Source organism: Macaca fascicularis, chromosome 3, assembly GCF_037993035.2.
Source record: "Macaca fascicularis isolate 582-1 chromosome 3, T2T-MFA8v1.1".
In the NCBI taxonomy this organism is placed as follows: domain Eukaryota; kingdom Metazoa; phylum Chordata; class Mammalia; order Primates; family Cercopithecidae; genus Macaca; species Macaca fascicularis.
In genome coordinates, this window is record NC_088377.1 from 103,982,084 (window position 1) to 104,003,367 (window position 21,284).

The window sequence follows — 21,284 nt, forward strand, 5'->3', positions numbered from 1 at the left end:
GTAAAGTGGGACTGAAACAAACAAGTATAGCTGATAATTCTTGTATACCTCCCCAGACACACCCCCACATCTTTCAAGGTTCCGGGATGGTCAAGCTTGTGTGGTGTGATCCCACCTGACCCTCTCTCATCTGCCCACACCCCGGCCCTGCCACCAGGCTCAGCCATTTCTATGGACACATGGCAGGACTGGAGTGACATGTTCTGATGTACTTTAAAAGACTGCGCTGTCTGCCTCTGGGAAATTGGACTGGAGGGGAGCAAAGTGGAACCAGAAAGACTCAATCAGAAGCTAATAGGAAAGTAACAATGGTATCCTGAGATTTGGGGCAAGGGGGTACTGAACTGGAGAATCAAGCAAGACCTTCAGAGGGCTCGGAATTGGGCTGAAGATGACAAACGGCTCCTAGGTTTCTGGTCTAAACTAACAAATGGAAGGCAAAGGCCTTTATTCAGATGGGGAAGGCTGGAGGAGGCGGTGTTGGGGCGAGTAGGAGAGCAGAGGAGGAATGACCAAAGGCTACAGAAGCCAAGTTCCCAAGCCCTAATCTGCACAGTGCACCACCATGTTCCCACATCTCGTTTTGTATTCTCAATTCTGTGTTCCTTTTCTTACAAAGGACCCCAAACTATGTAAGTGTTAGGCCCTTACAAAACTGGGGAGAGGATCAAGTATTGGGCAAGTTAATTTGAGATGTCTGTGACAAACCCAAGAAGCCACAGTCAAATTCAATGTTAAATATCTAAACCTGGAGCTCTCAAGAGAGCTAGATATCCACACCAGGGAACTGGTAATTTATCAATGACACTTAAAGTCATAGAATGAAACCAGCTTGTCCTGAGTGTGTCACAGCCTCTGGATCACCCAGGAATAAGATACAAGTTCCTAGGTCTCATCCTAGAACTACTGAATTGGAATACTGAGACCCAGAAATCTGCCTTAACAAGTTTCCCAGATAATTCCTATGCACAAAAATGTTGGAAAACCACAGATCTAGGGAGGAAACATAGAGAAAAGAAGAGGGCTCAGAACAGGCCCCAAGGAGTTGTCAATTGGAGGAATCAGAGAAAGCAGAGGAACAAGCAAGGGAATGGAGCAGAGTGGCCAGATGAGTAGAGGAAAGGTGAGGAGTTCGGCATGATGAAGGCAAAAATGTACTAAGAGGGTCGGAGGAGCCTGAGAGACTGCATCAGAGGGCAGCAGCCTTTGGATGGGAAGCCACGTGCAGGCAGGGTCAGGCAGGCCACACTGAACCATGTGCAAGTAGAGAAGCCCCAGCCAGAGAAACAGGGAGACAGAGTTAGAGGCCTTGGGCCCTTGCGAGAGGAGTGAAGTGCAACTTCAGTTTTTGACTTTCCAGTTCCAAGCAAGGTGCCTTTGAGTTGTCTGTAGTATCCTTACATTAAGCCCCCAACTCCCAACGCTAACATAGGAAAGTTTCTCTTCTTTAAAACCAGCAACAGCTGAAGTACAAAGGGATGAATTTGCAAGAATATTGTAAATCTTGAAAGAATCACGACAAAGTATTTCGAAGACTTTAGGGGATCTGCCACCAACAGAGTCGAAGCTAATGCATTCTAATTCTCAGTAGCTGATTTTAGCTGAGGAGGATTCTCAATCCATGTGTTACCTCTGATCTCCCTTCCTTTAGGGTCCTCTCTCTCTCTCTCTCATTTCTGAGACTATCAGAAACAGATTTTTTTTTTTTTTTTTTTTTTTTGAGACGGAGTCTCACCCTGTGCCCAGGCTGGAGTGCAGTGTGATTTCGGCTCACTGCAGCCTCTGTCTCCCTCCTGCTGTGTTGGCCCTGCTGGTCTCAAACTCCTGGCCTCAAGTGATCCACTCACCTCGGCCTCCCAAAGTGATAGGATTACAGGCGTGAGCCACCCTACCAGGCCAGAAATATATTTTGTCTAGAGATGGCAAAACTGGGGTCAGGACTCCAAGCCCAGCCTTTGTGGGTAGGCAGCAAAAGTGGTCACAGGAACCAGGGAGCAGGGAGGAACAGAAATCGAGGGTGCACCCGGCAGAAAGCAGCCACACTAGTGAAAGCAAAGGATAAGAGCGCACAACACACAAGACGAGTAAGACATTACCCGAGGGTCCTGGGCTATACGTAGGCCAGGTTGAGGTGCACTGTGCTGAAGAGAGAAGCTGTACAAAAATGTGAAAGAGGAGGCTTGCTGCACACACAGGAAGCCCACGTGCATGGAAACACCGTGCTGAGGTGGGGTTGTCTTGGGGCTGCAGAGGTGGCCCCCATTGTCACTGCTGGTGCCAGGCTGGGTAGCGTCCATCTCCTGCCTGCAAAGGAGTTGGCTCTCAAGGTCACATCAGGGCAAGTGCCCTATAATGATGAGAGTTGTATAAGATTCTGGGCTCACACAGCTTGAGATGGGTCTTTCTGTTTCTCTGATACCCAGAGAACTCTGGCCACATGCTAAAGGGGCCTTTGCAGAATCAAGGAAGCATAAAAAGGTACAAAGAAGGAAAATGCACACCTGAGATGGAAAATGGGAAAGGAGGTTGGGGAAAAAAAAAGAGATGAAAATAACCTCACACCACTGATATCAAAGTTAAAATGCTCTGAGGTATTTCACAAAACCCTGGTTGTCTATGATATAAGTGAAAAAATGTATGACCCAGTCCCCAAGTTACAGCCTTTTATAATCTACATGGATTATGTGTGAGGATCAGAAGCGGAAACCTCAGAGTCCTATGCCTAATGATATACCCAGTATGACTTTTAAATTTTTCCCTTAATAAAAAAACTTTTAAATCAGAGAGAGTACATCTTGGCTCTAAAAGCAAACCCAGTGGTGGGACTCTTAAAATAAAGTACTGAAAAAAAATGGGTATGGGAACAGCTGTTGGTTCAAATCCTGTCTCCTCCACTTGTTCAAGTCATGAAATATCTCTGAATCATCGAAAATGGCTGTAGCAACTGCTATATCACAGGATTAAATAACATAACGTAAACTGAAGTACCCAGGACAGTGTGTGGTACATGTGAGTAGTGAATAGATGTTTCCATCTCTTTCCTAAAATATGCCATGCCAAATAAACACAATATGTTCCTGGAAGCATGTCAGAAAGCCTTGTCACACTTCTTGGACACAGGACTTGTCCTGGGTGAAGTCTGTCTTTGGCCTTTGGTGCCCCTTCTGTTCCCCCTCACCCTCTTTTTTGTTCTCCCATCCCCAGGAATCCAAAGCTTCTTAATGCACAGCACCTTGGAAGCTATTAGGAATTTATTAGGCATTTCCAGCGTGAATCTGAAAAGGGGCTCAAGACTTCCCTTTCAGGGGATTCTGAAATCTTCCTAAGGGATTCAGACCGCATGGGGAAAAGAAAAACATCAAGGACATGACATGTGTAGTTCCTCGTAAATTCTGCCTTACCAGCCAGCTTTCTTGAGCACAAGAGAATATACACGTTTAACTATACAAATGAGTAACATAAGATCTGGCCCTGTTAATGGCAGAAAGCCTGGTTAGACATACACTCTGTGTGTGGTTTTTGGGGGAATTTGGGAAGGGATAGTGATGCTGAGAAAACACCAATGAATACCAATGATGAAGTAACAGAACTACTTTTAAGCTATACTCAGGAAACACAACCAAAACTGCTAATTTTGTTTGTTTGTTTGTTTGTTTATTGAGACAGAGTATCACTCTGTCACCCAGGCTGGAGTGCAGTGGTCCAATCTCGGCTTACTGCCACCTCCGCCTCCCAGGCTCAAGTGATTCTCCCATCGCAGCCTCCCGAGTAGCTGGGACTATAGGTGCTCGCCACCACACCCAGCTAATTTTTGTATTTTTAGTAGAGACGGAGTTTCACCATGTTGGCCAGGCTGGTCTCGAATTCCTGAGCTCAAGTGATTCGCCCACCTTAGCCTCCCAAAGTGCTGAGATTACAGTGAGAGACACAGCACTCAGCCTAATTATTTTGAAGTACTTAAAGACCATGAAATCCGGGGTAATCACCCTTCTGAATTAAGCAATACTCTTGCTGCATACAACTCCTGCCTTCAGAGATGGAGGCTGGGATAAACCTTTTAAAATAAGTAGCAGAGAAGGCAACCGGGAACACTCACCTGGAAATCCAGAGGACCTGGTCTTCCATTCTAGCAGAGACCACCCCCCCACCCCGCAGGCAGTTCAGCTGGGAGGCTCTAGGCAGGAGGGCCCTGTTAATACTTCAAATCATTTTGTTATTATTTTCCCCAGGTTTTAAGTATTATTTTATGTCAGCATAACATACTCATTAGCTTTAAAAATAAAAGATTTAGGGCTAGATGTGGTGGCTCATGCCTGTAATCCTAAACCCTTTGGGAGCCAACGCAGGAGAATCACTTGAGACCAGGAGTTTGAGACCAGCCTGGGCAACATAGCAAGACACAGTCTCTAATCCCCTGAGCCAAAAAAAAAAAAGTTTATTATTTTGGCACTTTATTTTATTTTATTTACTTTTTTGAAACGGACTCTCGCTCTGTTGCCCAGGCTGGAGTGCAGTGGCATAATCTCTGCTCACTGCACCCTCCGCCTCCCGGGTTTAAGCAATTCTCCTGCCTCAGCCTCCCCAGTGGCTGGGATTACAGGCATGCACCACCATGCCCGGCTAATTTTTGCATTTTTAGTAAAGATAGGGTTTCGCCATGTTGGCCAGCCTAGTCTTGAACTCCTGACCTCAGGAGATTCACCCACCTCGGCCTCCCAAAGTGGTGGAATTACAGACGTGAGCCACCATGCCCAGCTTTTCCGCTCTTTTTAAAAGTTTTTTTGAAAATAGAGACAGGGTTTCACTATGTTGCCCAGGCTGATCTCAAATTCCTGGGCTCAAGCAATCCTCCCACCTCAGCCTCCCAAAGGGCTGGGATTACAGGTGTGAGCCACTACACCCAGCCTGCACTTTTTATAAGTTTAAAATTATTTCAAAGTTTGGGTTAAAAAAATAGAAATATAGGCCATACGCGGTGGCTCACACCTGTAATCCCAGCACTTTGGGAGGCCAAGGTGGCCAGATCACGAGGTCAGGAGTTCGAGACCAGCCTGGCCAATACGATGAAACCCTGTCTCTACTAAAAATACAAAAACGATCTGGGTATGGTAGTGTGCACCTGTAATCCCAGTACTGGGGAGGCTAAGGCAGAAGAACTGCTTGAACTTGGGAGGCCGCGGTTGCAGTGAGCTGGAAAAAAAAAAAAAAATTGGAGGCCAGGCGCGGTGGCTCACACCTGTAATCCCAGCACTTTGGGAGGCCAAGGCGGATGGATCACAAGGTCCGGAGTTTAAGACCAGCCTGACCAACATGGTGAAACCCTGTCTCTACTAAAAATACAAAAATTAGCCAAGCATGGTGGCGCACACCTGTAATCCCAGCTACTCAGGAGGGTGAGGCAGAAGAATCGCTTGAACCCGGGAGGCAGAAGTTGCAGTGAGCCAAGATCACACTACTGCACTCCAGCCTGGGCAACAGAGCGAGACTCCATCTCAAAAAAAAAAAAAAAATTGAAATATACTGCTGAAATCCTCCATAATGCCATTCCCTTTCCCTTTCTAATCTCACCCTCCATAGGTAATGACTGTCTACAATTAGGGGCATATCATCCTTCCAGATTTTTTTCAAAAAATGAGATTGTATTTCTCCCACTGTTCTTGTACTTTGCTTTCATTACTTAATATAGAGTACAGGTTGAATTGTGTCCTGCCAAAATTCATATAGTAAAGCCCTAGCCCCCAGTGTGCTGGTATTTGGAAACAGGGGCTCTGAGGGATGATTAGGTTTAGATGAGGTTAAAAGGGTGGGGCCCTCGCAATGGGACTGGTGAGATACCAAGCAGACACCAAGAGCTTGTTCTCTTTCTCTCCTTTTCCACCATGTGAGGACGCAGCAGGAAGGCGGCTGTCTACAAGCCAGGGAGAGAACTCTCACTAGGAACCAAATCAGCCTGCATTTCCCAGCCTCCCAAACCCTAAGAAATAAAATTCTGTTGTTTAAGCCACCCAGTCTATGGCATTTTGTTATGGCAGCCCAAACTGACTAATACAATGCATAATGAACATTTTCCATTTTGGCTCATTCAGAGCAACTTCCTTTTTTCAAGTAGGCAAGTATTTCAGAGGGATAAGGTTCTACAAGTGGAAGTACTAATCAGAAAGTATGCAAACTTTAAAATGTTATAAACACTGCTGACATGCCTTTCCAAGAGATGGTACCAATTTACACTCTCTGCCTTTAGTGACAATCTATTTTCCCACACCTTCATCAACACTGGATATTACAAACCTAAGCAAAAATGGTTTCATGGTTTTTAATCCACATGTATGATTATTAATGAGACTAAGCATTTTTACATATATATGTGAATTACCTATTAATAGCCTTTGCCCATATTCCTACTGGATTATTTTTCCTATTGATTTCTAAGAGTTCATGCCTGTTATAGATATTGCAACTATTTGCTTTACTCCTTTGTCATCTGCCTTTTTTTTTTTGAGACTGAGTCTTACTCTGTTGCCCAAACTGGAGTGCAATGGCACGATCTCGGCTCACTGCAACCTCCACCTCCCAAGTTCAAGTGATTCTCCTGCCTCAGTAACTCACCACACCTGGCTAATTTTTGCATTTTTAGTAGAGATAGGGTTTCACCATGTTAGCTAGGCTGGTCTCGAACTCCTGACCTCAAGTGATCCACCCTCCTCGGCCTCCCAAAGTGCTGGGATTACAGGCGTGAGCCACCGCGCCCAGCCCTGTCATCTGCCTTTTAACTTTGTTTATGGTATTAACATATTCTTCCTTTTTAAAAAATGTGTTACGTATATATCTGTAATATGTATAATCTCCATAAACATATACTAAGGCATGTAAAGCAACGTTTAGAGCCAGCTTTATGAAATAAGAGGTGACAGAGAGGTGGCAGAGGTACAGCCATTATTTCTTGAAATTTTACATGTATATCTAAAAATATTACTTACAACAAAGGAGAGACAAAGAAAGTGGCAGGTATGGAAGGCCCTGAAAAATCTCTTTCCTGCAGAGGAAGAAAGATGTGAGGAAAGAATGAAGGAGGGTGACCTGGGGGGAATCCCACCTGCCAGTCTGCAGTGGGGAAGGACAGATTTGGGGTGCCTGAGCTGTGAAGATAGGAAATGTAGCCAAAGGTCATGTTCAAATAAACTACTAGACATGAAGTATAATCTTTCATGAAATTAGGTCTATCAATATTTTCCTTTATGGTTTCTGAGTTTTATTAAACTTGAGGTCTTTCCTACGCCAAAGTTATTTCTAAAAATCATCTTCTGGCTAGCCGCGGTGCCTCATGCCTTTAATCCCAGTACTTTGGGAGGCCGAGATGGGTGGATCATGAGGTCAGGAGTTCAAGACTGGCCTGGCCAAGATGGTGAAACCCTGTATCTACTAAAAGTAAAAAAATTAGCCAGGCATGGTGGTGGGTGTCTATAACCCCAGCTACTCGGGAGACTGATGCAGAAAACTTCTTCAACCCAGGAGGCAGAGGTTGCAGTGAGCTGAGATCGTGCCACTGCACTCCAGCTTGGGCGACAGAGCAAGACTCTGTCTCAAAACAACAACAACAAAAAGCTATTTAAAACCATCTTCCATATTTACATATATTTTAATATTTATAATTTTGGTTTTGACATTTAATCTTTAAATGGAATTTACTTTTGTGAATGGTATGAGGCAGGGATCTAATCTTTTCCAAACTGAGAGGCAATTTTCCCAACAGACTTAATAACAGTCCATTCTATCATACCCTCAATTGCTATCTTTACAATGGAACCATTTGTCGACTTTCTATTCCTAGTCCCAGATGATATATATTTTTAAAAATTGTTTTAGACATGGGGTCTATGTTGCCCAGGCTTGTCTTGAACTCTTGGCCTCAAGCAACCCTCCACTTCAGCCTCCCAAAGCACTAAGATTACACACGTGAGCCACGGCGTCCTACCTCCAGGTGATATATTTTGACAGCTGGCTGAACAAGCCTCTCCTCAATATTCTTTTCCAAAAATGTATTGCCTGCTTGTATGAATCTATTTTCCAGGTAAGCTTTATTAGTATCAGTTTGTAAAATTTACGTCGTGTTAAAAGGCTGGCCTAAACTATTAAAGGTCTCATGACTTCTTAGGTTTTTCTTATTTTTCTTATTATTATTTCTTTTCAGAGTTGGGGTCTCACTCTGTCACCCAGGCTGGAGTATAGTAGTGAGATCATGGCTCACTGTAGCCTCCAGCTCCTAGGCCCAAGTGATCCTCCTACCTCAACCTCTCAAGAAGCTAGGACTAAAGGTGTGTGCCACCACACCCAGCTTTTACCCAAGCTGGTCTCGAAGTCCTGACCTCAAGCAATCCTCCCACCTCAGCATCCTCAGTCACTGAGATTACAGGTGTGAGCCACCATACCCCAACTCTTTTAGTCTTCTTTTGTCATTGGAGTATCAACCTTCAGCCAGGAGATGGCTTACTTCCCAGTGAGCCACATACTATGCAGAAATCTCAGACTTCAGGGAATTTGGGGTTTATTTGTATTTATTTATTTATTTATGAGACAGAGCCTAATTCTGTTGTGCAGGCTGCAGTACAATGGTGCAATCACAGCTCACTGCAGCCTCAACCTCCTGGGCTCAAGCGATCCTCCCACCTCAGCCTCTTGAGTAGCTGGGACTACAGGCATGTGCCACCACACCCAGCCCAGGGAATTTTGTTTGAATTTCTACATCTCTTAGCAAAAACTTTCCAACACAACAATTCTACCAAGAGGTCTGAAAGGCTGCCTGTGCCTCAACCAATGCATGTCTGCAACATTCCTCCTCTTCTCCCCAAACAGCTTTTCTTTTCCTGGCTCACATCTCTCCAAGTTGTAGATTCCCATACCAAATCAGAGTAAAGTGGCTCAGCTAACAGGATCACCTGCCGAACGATGTGGTATTTTGACAGGCACTTCCAGGCAGCTTTGCTGGCCTCATGCATTGGACAGTCTGGTGAGAGAGCTGGGGGTCTCTGGCAATTCATAATTTATTGATCTGGCACCCCTTAATCCACAGGGAACTATCAGGCTAAAATGGAAAGAATATGAGACTGGAAGTTCAGGGACCTGAGTTTGAGTCCCCTTTTTACCTCTAATTAGCTGTGTAGTTCAGATTAAGTTATTCTGCCTCTCCATTGAGCCTTGGTAGCCTCATTTGTAAAATGAGATTATTAGAATACAATGGTGAGTAATGACTTTCTTTCCACCATGGGTGACCACTAAGAATCTGAAGAAAGCTACAGATTCTCTCCCCCGGAATAATGCACTTTTGCAAATGAATACGAAATCAGGCTGGCCGCAGTAGCTCACACCTGTAATCCCAGCACTTTGGGAAGCTGAGGTGGGTGGATTGCTTGAGCTCAGGAGTTCAAAACCAGCCTGGGCAATATGGCAAAACCCCATCTCTACAAAAGTATCAAAAAAAAAAAGCAAAAATGAAATAATATATTTGAAAGGGGTTCACAGATCCGATAAAGACTATTTCCCTATCCCCAGGGGCAAAATCACTGAGGCCTAGCACAAGCTTTTAAAAATAACAGAGACTACAACAGAAATACATACAGAACCACAAAGCCTTGAGTAAAGTTGAATCACTTATAGAACTAAAAGCATCTCTTCTGCAGAAACTGGGGGCAAGGAGTAGTTACTTAGGGAAAAATATATGTAAGTATCAACAGAAGTTGCCCTTGATTGAAGCTTGGCTAAGCCCTTTACATTCGCAGGTGGGTGGCTGAGAGTTACTACTGATTCCAGACCCAGGCTCCTAGTTCAAATTTTGGCTCTAGCATTACCAGTTGTTTGACCTGGGGCTTTGTGCCTCAGTTTCCACATCTGTAAAAAGAAATAAGAAGGGGAGAAAAACAATACCTATCTCAAGGGTTGTTAACGTACTTAGCACACTTGTAACAGGGCCTGCCACACAGTAAGCCCTAGATAACTATTAGCTTATAATAGAAATCTGACACACATTTGTTGGGTAGTTAAAACTGTAAGCTGAGGAGTTTAGAGAAATCATAAATACTTTGATGCCTTAGTTTCCCCAGACGTAAACTGAAGACAATAAAAGAATCTGCTTCATAAGTCTGTTGTGATGCTTAATGAGACTGACACATAAAAACTCTTCCACAATGCCTGGCCCATAAGTGCTCAATAATGTGACAATGCCTGGAATATAGTAAGTGCTCGATAAATGTCAGCTGTTGTATTAACAGTTCTGGGAGGCAAAGATTACCATCGCCCTTTTTTAATTCTGAATAATAGACAACTCTGAGTGTTAAGTGCCCTGCCAACAAAACTATACTCAGAAAAATATTATACCAAGATTTCAACTCAGATAGGTCTGGAATCACAAGTTCTAACCACTATACTGTATACCTTCCTCTTTGAACAGGACTTAGAGAACAGAAGAGCTAATTCATACCTACCAGTTTACTAAGAGAAAGATGTTTGGAGATAACAATGCTAAATTTGGTGGATTCCCCACAGAGTCAACCCCGAGCTTGGCCAAAAGCCCTTCTCCGCCATGCAAATGAAAATCTGCATAGACTGAACCCTGTTCTCAACCAGTTGTCTGCCTTTCGCCAAGTGGTTGTGAAACCACAGCCCTGTCACCAAAAATGGAAAAAAGAAGTCATTTTCCCCAGTAGCTTAACGAGCAAAATGAAGACTTAAAGTAGTGATCCCAGGGCTGAGAAAAGATATCCATTGCTCCAAAGCCAAGCAGAATTGCTGTAAAACACTAACGTTACTCTTTGATTAACATACTTTTTTTTTTTTTTTTAATGAACGTGCTTATTTCTATTATTTTAGGTTACCTAACTCAGGGGTACTTCCCATTAGTAAAATAAGAGGAAGTGTGTACCAGCCTGTAGGGGAGACTCCCTGGTGGGGCACAGTGTCAGACTAAGCAAGTCCCACTGTCAACACTGATGTCCTCCCCAGTTAAATGGTAATCAAAAGTGAAAATGAAATGGACTGGCAGAAGAAACAGGACGACCGGTCGAGTCCATGCTAATCACTGATATTTCACATCTTTTCACAGTTTCTTCTACATGTATTTTATTTTTGCATTTTTATTAAAAACTGCCCTATCAGTCAATCTCAAGTCTACCCTTCCTTTAAAAAACAGTAATAAAAAAACCCTGTAATCCTAGGCAGGTGGATTGCTTGAGCTCAGGAGTTCCAGACCTGCCTGGGGCAACATGGCAAAACCCTGTCTCTACAAAAAAATACAGAAGTTAGCCAGGGTTGTGGTGGCCCGCACTCGTGGACCCGTGGTCCCAGCTACTCGGGAGGCTGAAGTGGGAGGATCACTTAAACCAGGGAGGCGGAGCTTGCAGTCAGCCAAGATCGCACCTCTGCAATCCAGCCTGGGTGACAGAGTAAGACCTTGTCTCAAAAGAAAAGCAAAAAAAGTAAATAATATTAAGAATAATGAAGGTCCAGCTATGTACCTACCTTAGGAACAGGCATCACTGCGAAGTGATGGCAGAGGCAAGGCAGGAGTCCCTGACCTCACCTCCATTCTCTCACTAAGAAGCCCCTGCAGAAGCTAGTCAACTATCAAAGCAGTCCCTGCTTCTTCCCAGTGAAGGCCTCAGCCTCCAGCCCAGCCCCCTCCCGGGAGAGGAGGGGCAGTTTATGCAATCCAAAACCAGTTCCCAGGCCCCAGAGGTGGACGTCTCCGGGGTGGAAGTCAGAAGCCCGCCAGGTTGTAGGCCTGGTTCTGCTCCCATCTGGCTGAATGATCCCGGTCACAACACTCGGCCTCCCTCGGCCTTAGCCTCCCTGTCTGTAAAATGAAAGGTTTGATGGAGATCATGTGCAAGCCTCCTCCCCGTTCTAATTTTCTGATACCATCATTTTTAACGTGTCTTGCAGAGATAGAAGCCCTTCCTTTCAGCAGGACATATTGCTCCCCATTTCATGACGATCCCCCTCAATTATCCGTGTAATTTGAGAAAAGTATGATGCATCGGAACTGAAAAACAGGCTGTAGCTTTCCTGGTCACCAAATCTGATAATCAGTCAATAATATGGGTTTTCCCTCGGGCCTTCTCCCTCAATCCCACAATCCCACGAATAAACCTGCCTACCCCTCCCAATTCCTCAACTCAAAACTACCCGTTCATGAATTAAAAAAAAAAAAAAAAAAAAAAAAAACCTCCCCACCCCCTTCTATCCAGCCTAGTGTAAGGTGCCACAGCACTTCTTCCGTAATCTAGAATCCACCTCTGCCCCACCCTCTCCCCGGGGTGTCTTTTTAGCCAGGAATCCCTGGATCCACACGCTCCATCTCCCCGCTCTGCCAAGCCAGTTGATCATTTCTCCCTGCCTGGCACCCGGCACACCTCGGCAGAAAAGGAGGCGGCGCCTCCACTCCAAGCCCAAGGGACCCAAACCTCTTTCCAACCCGCAAGGGTGCGGGCACCTGGGCGCAGCGGGAAGGGCCCGCGCCTCTGGAAAGAAGGGCCGCCGTCCCCACAAGGGCGGCGTAGGGGAGGCCCGTCAGCGGGTCTCTTGTCACTTACGGGCGGCTCCTCCGGGCAGAGCAGACCAGGGCCGGGCCGGGCTCGCGGGCAGCGGAGTTTGCTGACTCAAAGGCGCGCGGCGGCGGCAGCGGCGGCAGCGGCGGCGAGCGCCCAGGAGCGCACACGAGCGCAGCCCCGCGCTCCCCGCGCACGTAGCGGCCCCGCGCCCGCGCTCGGCGCCAGCAGTCCGCCTGTGGCCGCCGCGCCTAGTGCTTCCGCCGCCCCAGCGCAGCCCAGCCCAGGTGCGCCCCCGCCCTGTCGAGCTAGCCTCCTGCTTCCTGATATTGAGTTAGGGAGGAAATGCCCCCATTAGCCGGGAAGCTGAGGCTGGAGGTGATCCAGCAGCACCCTTCGGAATTCGCCACCTGAGTCACCTTAAGCTTCCTAATCCCCACCCCACAGTTATGGGGAGGATTGCCGATGTTGAGGGGAACGGATAAATAACGTGATAAACAAGAATGGCAGAATGTTCGTAGCATCTAGGTGGTGGGCTTATGGGTGTTTATATAAAATTACTTCAATTTTTGTCTGTTTGAAATGTCTCTTAATGGCGGAGCTTGCAGTGAGCTGAGATCCGGCCACTGCACTCCAGCCTGGGTGACAGCGCGAGACTCCGTCTCAAAAAAAAAAAAAAAAAAAAAAAAAAAAAAGAAATGTCTCTTAATAAAACATTTGGGGGGAAAGCTAATGAGATCTGCCAAGGGACCTGACTGAGGAAAGCATTTCCCAAATGGCACCTGAGGCTGGGTCCCCACACCTGTTTGCATGGGAAACCGCAGCCATCACTTAAACTGCTAATAAGTGACTGAATGACACAGAATAATACACGTAGCCTAATATTTCATTTTCCAAGCATGAATTTTCCCATTAGACACAGTTTGTCGCTGATCATCCTCCAGGGACCATTCCAGGCCCACCTGAAAATGCATCTGTTCACCACACCTACATTAACTCCCTAACAAAATGTATAAATATACAATGTTGTGTCTTAACATCTTCGATCTTGAAGCTGTATTGCTGAACCCTCAGTCATTGGTATTTAATTTCCTAAAATTGCACCCAAGTGATGACACACAAGTGAATGCAACCATGATCACTTTTGAAAATCAAATTAGGCCGGTGCGGCGGCTCACGCCTGTAATCCCAGCACTCTGGGAGGCCAAGGCGGGTGGATAACAAGGTCAGGAGATCGAGACTATCCTGGCTAACATGGTGAAACGCCATCTCTACTAAAAATAGAAAAACCGAGCTGGGCGTGGTGGCACGCACCTGTAATCCCAGCTACTCGGGAGGCTGAGGCAGGAGAATCGCTTGAATCCGGGAGGCGGAGGCTGCAGTGAGCGGAGATCATGCCATTGCACTTCAGCCTGGGCGACAGAGTGAGATTCTGTCTCAAAAAAAAAGAAAGAAAATCAAATTAAAGTGTATTTTTTATATTCTTGTCCCTATGCTCCACAAAGAAAAACATTGAGTAGAAAACAAAATGCAGCATGTATCTAAGATCCTAAGAGATTCTGTAAAATTAAAATCTTTCTGAACTTATTGTCAAGAGCATGACTTTACAGCTGTAGACAAAGCAGCAACGAACCCTTGGAGAGTCTACTGACAGTCATTTGAATATCTGTTAGAATGATGACCCTATTAAGAATGGTAAATTGCAACCTGAATCCAGGAAACTTAAGTGATGGTCACCTTTTTTAGGTTGTGGCATTTTTGTTATACCATCAGTGAGGTTGGGTAAAAACTGAGACCCTACAGTGGTTAAGAAAGCTTGCTGGCCGGACGCGGTGGCTCGTGCCTGTAATCCCGGCACTTTGGGAGGCGGAGGCGGGCGGATCACGACGTCAAGAGATCGAGACCATCCCGGCTAACACGGTGAAACCCCGTCTCTACTAAGAATACAAAAAAAAATTAGCCGGGAGTGGTGGCAGGCACCTGTAGTCCCAGCTACTCAGGAGGCTGAGGCAGGAGAATGGCGTGAACCCAGGTGGTGGAGCTTGCAGTGAGCCCAGATCGCGCCACTGCACTCCAGCCTGGGTGACAGAGCGAGACTCCGAGGAAGGAAGGAAGGAAGGAAGGAAGGAAGGAAGGAAGGAAGGAAGGAAGGAAGGAAGGAAGGAAGGAAGGAAGGAAGGAAGGAAGGAAGGAAGGAAGGAAGGAAAGAAAGAGAAAAGGAGGGAGGGAGGGAGGGAGGAAGGGAGGAAGGGAGGGAAAGAAAGGAAGAAAGGAAGAAAGAAAGGAGGAAAGAAAGGAAGAAAGAGAAAGAAAGAAAGAAAAAGAAAAAGGGAGGGAGGGAGGAAGGAAGGAAGGAAGGAAGGAAGGAAGGAAGGAAGTCCGCCTACTGAAAAGATCACCATAAACATTGCTTTTAAAAACAAACATCAAAATTCTTAATAGATGAGCATTTTAACCCTCGGAAGACTGAAAATTGAGTATGAGACGTGTAAAAGATTCAAGCCTGTAATATTAATGTTTTGTTTTAAGGAATCTGGGCATATTTGGAATTCTATGTACGTGTTAATGTGTAAGAGAACTTGGCCTACTGAAGTAACCATTTGCCTTGTACGTTAAGTTTTAAAATGTGTAATTTAATAGCTGGATACGAATGAGTTGAAGATGGTCTTATTAACTTAATAAACAGTATTGGAACACTCACTACAATTTAAGATTTACCACATTTATAAATTTAATTTATTAGATGCTGAGTTACTTGTTAATCACACAATTAAAGACCTTTACAAGGGAAACAAATATATTAAATTCACGAATGAAGTTTAAAATATTTAGAGGTAATTAAGTTAATGGGATCAAACATTAATCAAATGCCTTTTTGGTTGTTAAAGTTTGCTAGAGTTATAAATGGAATAAGATTAAGTGTGATATTATAAAATATATATGTGGCCATCATGCTCATTTCCTAGTATAAAACTCTTAAAATCCTTAGAATCTCCAAAGTGATTTTTTTTGTATGCTAGTGAGTTGACTGGTGGCTGGCAGCCCCTAAGTAGCTTCAGGAAGGGGCTGGTCACTGGAAAGACCACACCCTGATTAGAGGATCGGTACTTCCAGCCCCATTCCCCAATTTCTGTGGGGTGGGGAACAGCTTAACATTGAGTCGATCACCAATGAGCAATGGTTTAATCAATCATGCCTACAAAATGAAGCCTCCATAAACACACAAGAGGACAGGGTTCAGAGAGCTTCGGGATAGCTGAACATGTGCAGGTGTATGGAGGGTGATCCACCTGAGAGGGGCATGGAAGCTTCATGCCCCTTCCCCCATGCCTCGCTCTATGCATCACTTCATCTGTATCCTTCGTACCATCTTTCTGATAAATGTATGTGTTTCCCACAGTTCTGCGAGCCACTCTAGTATTTGAACTGAAGGAGGGGGTCATGGGATCCCCAATTTATAGCCGATCAGTCAGAAACACAGGTAAAACAGGCGGAGCTTGCAATTGTCATCAGAAGTGGGAGGAGGCAATCTTGTGGGACTGAGCCCTCAACCTGTTGGATCTGACACTGTCTCCAGGTAGGTGGTGTCAGAATTGAACTGGGGCGGGGCGCTGTGGCTCATGCCTGTGATCCCAGCACTTTGGGAGGCCGAGGAGGTTGGATCACTTGAGGTCAGTAGTTCGAGATCAATTTGGCCAACATGGTGAAACCTCATCTCTACTAAAAATATAAAACTTAGTTGGGTGTGGTGGCCCACGCCTGTAATCCCAGCTACTCGGGAGGTGGAGGTGGCAATGAGCCAAGATTGCGCCACTGCACTCCAGCCTGGGCCACAGTGAGACTCCATCTCAAAACAAAGAAAAAAAAAAAAAAGAGGAATTGAACTGTAGTAGAGAACACCCAGCTGGTGACGGCTACAGAATTAACTGGTTGCTTGGTGTGTGGGGAGAAACCTCCACACCTTTGGTCACAGAAGCCTTCCATGTTGACTGTGGAGTGAGAGCAGAGGAAAAACTTTTTCCACACAGTTAGGAAAACTTTAAAAACTAAGGAATAATTATACTCTTTAACTTGTAACTTTAACAAATCAAATATTCTAAAAATAGCATCAAAGCAATATTTTCTGTGCACAAGAACTACTCTTGGAGGCACACACACACACACACACAAAAACACATAAACAATTATGACCAGGCCAGGCGTGGTGGCTCACGCCTATAATCCCAGCACTTTGGGAGGCCAAGGCGGACAGATCGCCTGAGGTCAGGAGTTCTGAGACCAACCTGGCCAACATGGTGAAAACCCATCTCTACTAAAAATACAAAAAATTAGCCAGGCATGGTGGCACATACCTGTAATCCCGGCTGCTTGGGAGGCTGAGGCAGGAGAATTGCTTGAACATAGAGGGGGGAGTTTTCAATGAGCCGAGATCATACCACTGCACTCCAGCCTGGGCAACAGAGTGAGACTCCATCTCAAAAACAAAAACAAAAAAACAATTATAACCATTTCTGCCTCTCTTGGTATAATGTCCTTATGCTGGGGAAAGATATTTTATTCTGTGTCTCATGGAATATCTTCTCAGTTCTTTGTATTTAGGGCTGTAATGGGAGCATTTGGGAAACTTTACTTTCTTGTATTTGTGGTAGATGTACTACTACACCAGCTTCATAGGGCTGTTGTGGAGTTTAAATGAAATAACCCAGGTAAAGCTCTTGTGCCGGGTAAACAGTAAGTGTTCAGTAAATTTTAGCTGTTATTATAACTTGATCCTCTTCTCCAATGTCTCCTGTCTCCAAGCTAAGTGCACTTAGTTACACTCAGTAAGGAAAGCCACCTCCACCCCCGTCCTTCCACCATCTCTTAGGAAAATTGCAAAATCCACAGAGCGAAAATGGAAGTTGCCTGGACTTGAGGTTAAGAAATTATAATTGACTGATAATATACATAACATTGTATTCAAAAACACTTTACATTTACATGAATGGTTCTGCCTTCTTGGGAAACACTGCCACAGGAAATATTTGCGATGTAGGGAAGATGGTTTTTATCTTTCATCAAACAACTAATAATGGGATATGAGAAAAAATTTAAACAAATGACAATTTGGATTTTGATTTCTGATATTGTGATCATAATTACTGTTTTTTCAAAACAATGAAATATAGATTAATGGTGAATAACATAACCACTCTTAAATATCGATCTTTTTTTTTTTTTTTTTTTTTTTTTTTGAGACGGAGTCTCGCTCTGTTGCCCAGGCTGGAGTGCAGTGGCACTATCTCGGCTCACTGCAAACTCCGCCTCCCGGGTTTACGCCATTCTCCTGCCTCAGCCTCCCGAGTAGCTGGGACTACAGGCGCCCGCCACCTCGCCCGGCTAATTTTTTTGTATTTTTAGTAGAGACGGGGTTTCGTTGTGTTAGCCAGGATGGTCTCAATCTCCTGACCTCGTGATCCGCCCGTCTCGGCCTCCCAAAGTGCTGGGATTACAGGCTTGAGCCACCGCGCCCGGCCCTAAATATCGATCTTATACAGTTTTTCAAAATATTTAACCTATGCATGCCTCTCCAAAAAAGACTAGAAAAACGTTTTGAGCGACCTTACCTGTTTGTAAGACGAAGGGGTTTAACTTCTCATCCATCCACCCACCTCCTTATTCTTGTTAGTGGACTACTCTTCTCCCAGTTAACACCCCAAACGTGCTAACTTTGGCACTTCCTTTGACCCAATCCCTTCCTTTGATCTACTCAGGTCCAAGATCCATACATTTCATCTTGGCCAGATCATGGTGGAACTCACCTTCTGTGTTCGACTCTCTCAACTCTCAGAATCCTACAGTAGCCTCTCTACAGCGATCCAATTTACTGGTTTTTCAAACGCCTTTAGCAATCGAACCCTTTTTTCAAATGAACTCCATTTATAAAACAAAGAAAAACACAATTCCATTACTATACATTTATTTGATGAATTCAATTTTGTAGCATTTGCTAATTATAGAGAAATCAATGACCATCGGAAGCTGCTTCCCTGAACACCAAGATTTGAAATTAGGGATTTGTGAAAGATCGTTAGAATCTCCTATCAGTGTCAACATCCCATTTTTCCCCTCTATTTGATTGCTCAATATTAACAAGATTCCAATCTACTCAGAAAAATATTTGCTAATGGAAACAATTCAGACATTTGAAAAAGGAGTAGTTGAAATTTTTGTTTCAAAGTTGAAGTACGAAGGGCATCTCACATCCTCACATTTTATCACTTACAGAAGTTGCAAGTAAGAAGACCAATCCTTACTGTAAATGCTAAAGTGTCTATAATGGAAATTATCACCACGTGACTTGCTATATGTTCATATGGCTTTACATAACTGACAGGAGCACACACCCAAGCAGAGGTAGGCACCTTGCCCAGTATTCCCCAGAACCACCAAGGGATGCTCTGCAGTGATATCTTGCTCATTCTGCTCTATCAAAGTAACTTCATTCCTGGGAAAGAGAAAACGAAAACAAAAAAGCTCTTGCATTATCAAAAGCTACATTTTAAGGCCTGACACGGCGGCTCATGCCCATAATCCCAGCACTTTGGGAGGCTGAGGCGGGCAGATCACTTGAGGTCAGGAGTTCAAGACCAGCCTGGCCAACATGGTGAAACCCCATCTTTACTAAAAAATACAAAAATTAGCCAGGTGTGGTGGTGCACACCTGTAGTCCCTGCTACTGGGGCAGCTGAGGCAAGAGACTCACTTGAACCCGCGAGGCAGAGGTTGCAGTGAGCTGAGATCAGTCACTGCATTCCAGCCTGGATGACGGAGTGCAACTCCGTCTCCAAAAAAAAAAAAAAAAAAAAAGGAAAGAAAAAGAAAAGAAAAAAAAAAGCTTCATTTTAAAAGCATTCGTTTCAATGGTGAATTTTATTTTATTATTATAAACTAAAAATAAATTGGTTGATTAAAACTGACAAAAATGAAACAAACCTTTAGCTATTACTGAGCATATCAAACATAAACCCATTCCCAATCATCCAATTTCTAAGCCTTTGATATAAATGGCAGTATGGTATAATTGGCACCAACCCTCAATCAAAGAACAAGAAACCAGTAGAGAAGCCATCTTCTTGCATGGAGGAGCTGGGGTTTTTTGTTTTGGACGGGTCTGGTTTTCTTTAGTGCTCTGCATGTGCTATGTAGCCTTTAGTACCTGTACACGTGGTACTAGTTCTGGATATTGGGTGCATTATAGTCTATAACCATGTGGAGGTAACAGAGTACAGTGGTTAAGGCTCAGGCTCCAGCGCCGAAAAGCTTCCTTCTAATCCCCAAATTCTTTAGGCAAGTTACTTCATGTCTCTAAGCCTCAGTTTTCTCATCTGTGAAATAGTACCTATCCAACAGGGTTATCATTAGGAAATAATAGATATAAATTACTAATATAAATTACTAAGTCCAGGACTGCAACGGAGTAGGAAAGAGCTTCATAAACATGATTTTGATGTTGTTGGTTTTAGTGCACATCTCATCTTTCCTAAATAAATAGTCGCATAATATCCAAATCTCATTATGACAACTTTTGCAGAAGAAAGTATGCTTATACTCATTTATACAATTTTCTGTGAATGGACAGAGACAGGACTCAATTTTTTCTAACAACCAACCTATGTATATGTATGAAATTCCTCTGAAAGGATAAACTTTGGTGAGGAGAAATAATGAGGTGGGGGCAAACATGAGAGGAAGATTGCTTTTTAATCTATATCCTTTTGAACCATTCAAATATTATGTAGAGTGCATTCAACAGTATATAAACAGGCCAGGCGTGGTGGCTCATGCCTGTAATCCCAGCACTTTGAGAGGCCAAGGCTGGAGGCCTGAACCCAGGAATGCAAGACTAGCTTGAGCAACATAGTAAGACCTTATCTCTGCAAAAAATAAATTAAAAAAAAATAGCCAAGCACAGTGGTGCACACCTGTGGTCCTAGCTTCTCAGGAGGCTGAGTTGAGAGGATTGCTTGAACCCAGGAGGCAGAGGCTGCAGTGAGCTGTGATCATGCCACTGCACTCCAGCCTGGGTAACAGAGTAAAACCCTGTCAAAAATATATATATATATACACACACACACACACAAAACTATATATATATTTATATATACTATATATATTTCTCTATATATGCTATATATAAATATATTTGTATATATTTATAAGATATACAAATATATTTATAAGATATGTATTTTTCTATATATTTATATAGAAAATAGAGTATAGTGAATAAATATTTATAAATATTTTTATTTATATACATAAATATATATATCTACATACACAAAGAGACAAGCACTGAAGGTATTGTAGGGGCAGCAAAACTCCACCTCTGTCCTCTTTTAGCCTGGGCTGGAGCATTACATTCACATAAGACAGATTAACAGGAGAAAAGCATGCAAGTTTATTTAATACAAGTTTTAAATGATGTGGGAGCCCCCATAAGGAAATGAAGACCCAGAAGCATTTAGAGTTATTTTAACAAGGTCTGTACAGAAGTTTCTCAGTCTCAACTTTCCATCCTTGATTAGAATGCTGTGGGCGTGGCCGGGCACAGTGGCTCACGCCTGTGGTCCCAGCACTTCGGGAGGCCGAAGTGGGCGGATCACGAGGTCAGGAGATCAAGACCATCCTGGCTAACATGGTGAAACCCCGTCTCTACTAAAAATACAAACAAATTAGCCGGGTGTGGTGGCGGGTGCCTGTAGA

At 44.1% G+C, this 21,284-nt stretch overlaps 1 protein-coding gene across 5 annotated transcripts in view; it reads right to left on the reverse strand.

The window, feature by feature from the left end:
* Positions 1-12,706, reverse strand: part of SNX10 (sorting nexin 10) — an 84,758-nt gene extending 72,052 nt beyond the window's left edge. For 3 of the 5 annotated variants that reach the window (XM_005549940.5, XM_015447617.4, XM_045387625.3), the window contains exon 1: positions 12,582-12,706. The gene's annotated coding sequence lies outside the window, so the exon portion shown is untranslated. Of the gene's footprint in view, positions 1-11,508; positions 11,650-12,581 lie in introns of those variants that run through there. The other 2 variants (XM_045387624.3, XM_045387623.3) reach the window with 1 other exon arrangement.
* Positions 12,707-21,284: the final 8,578 nt, after the last annotated feature.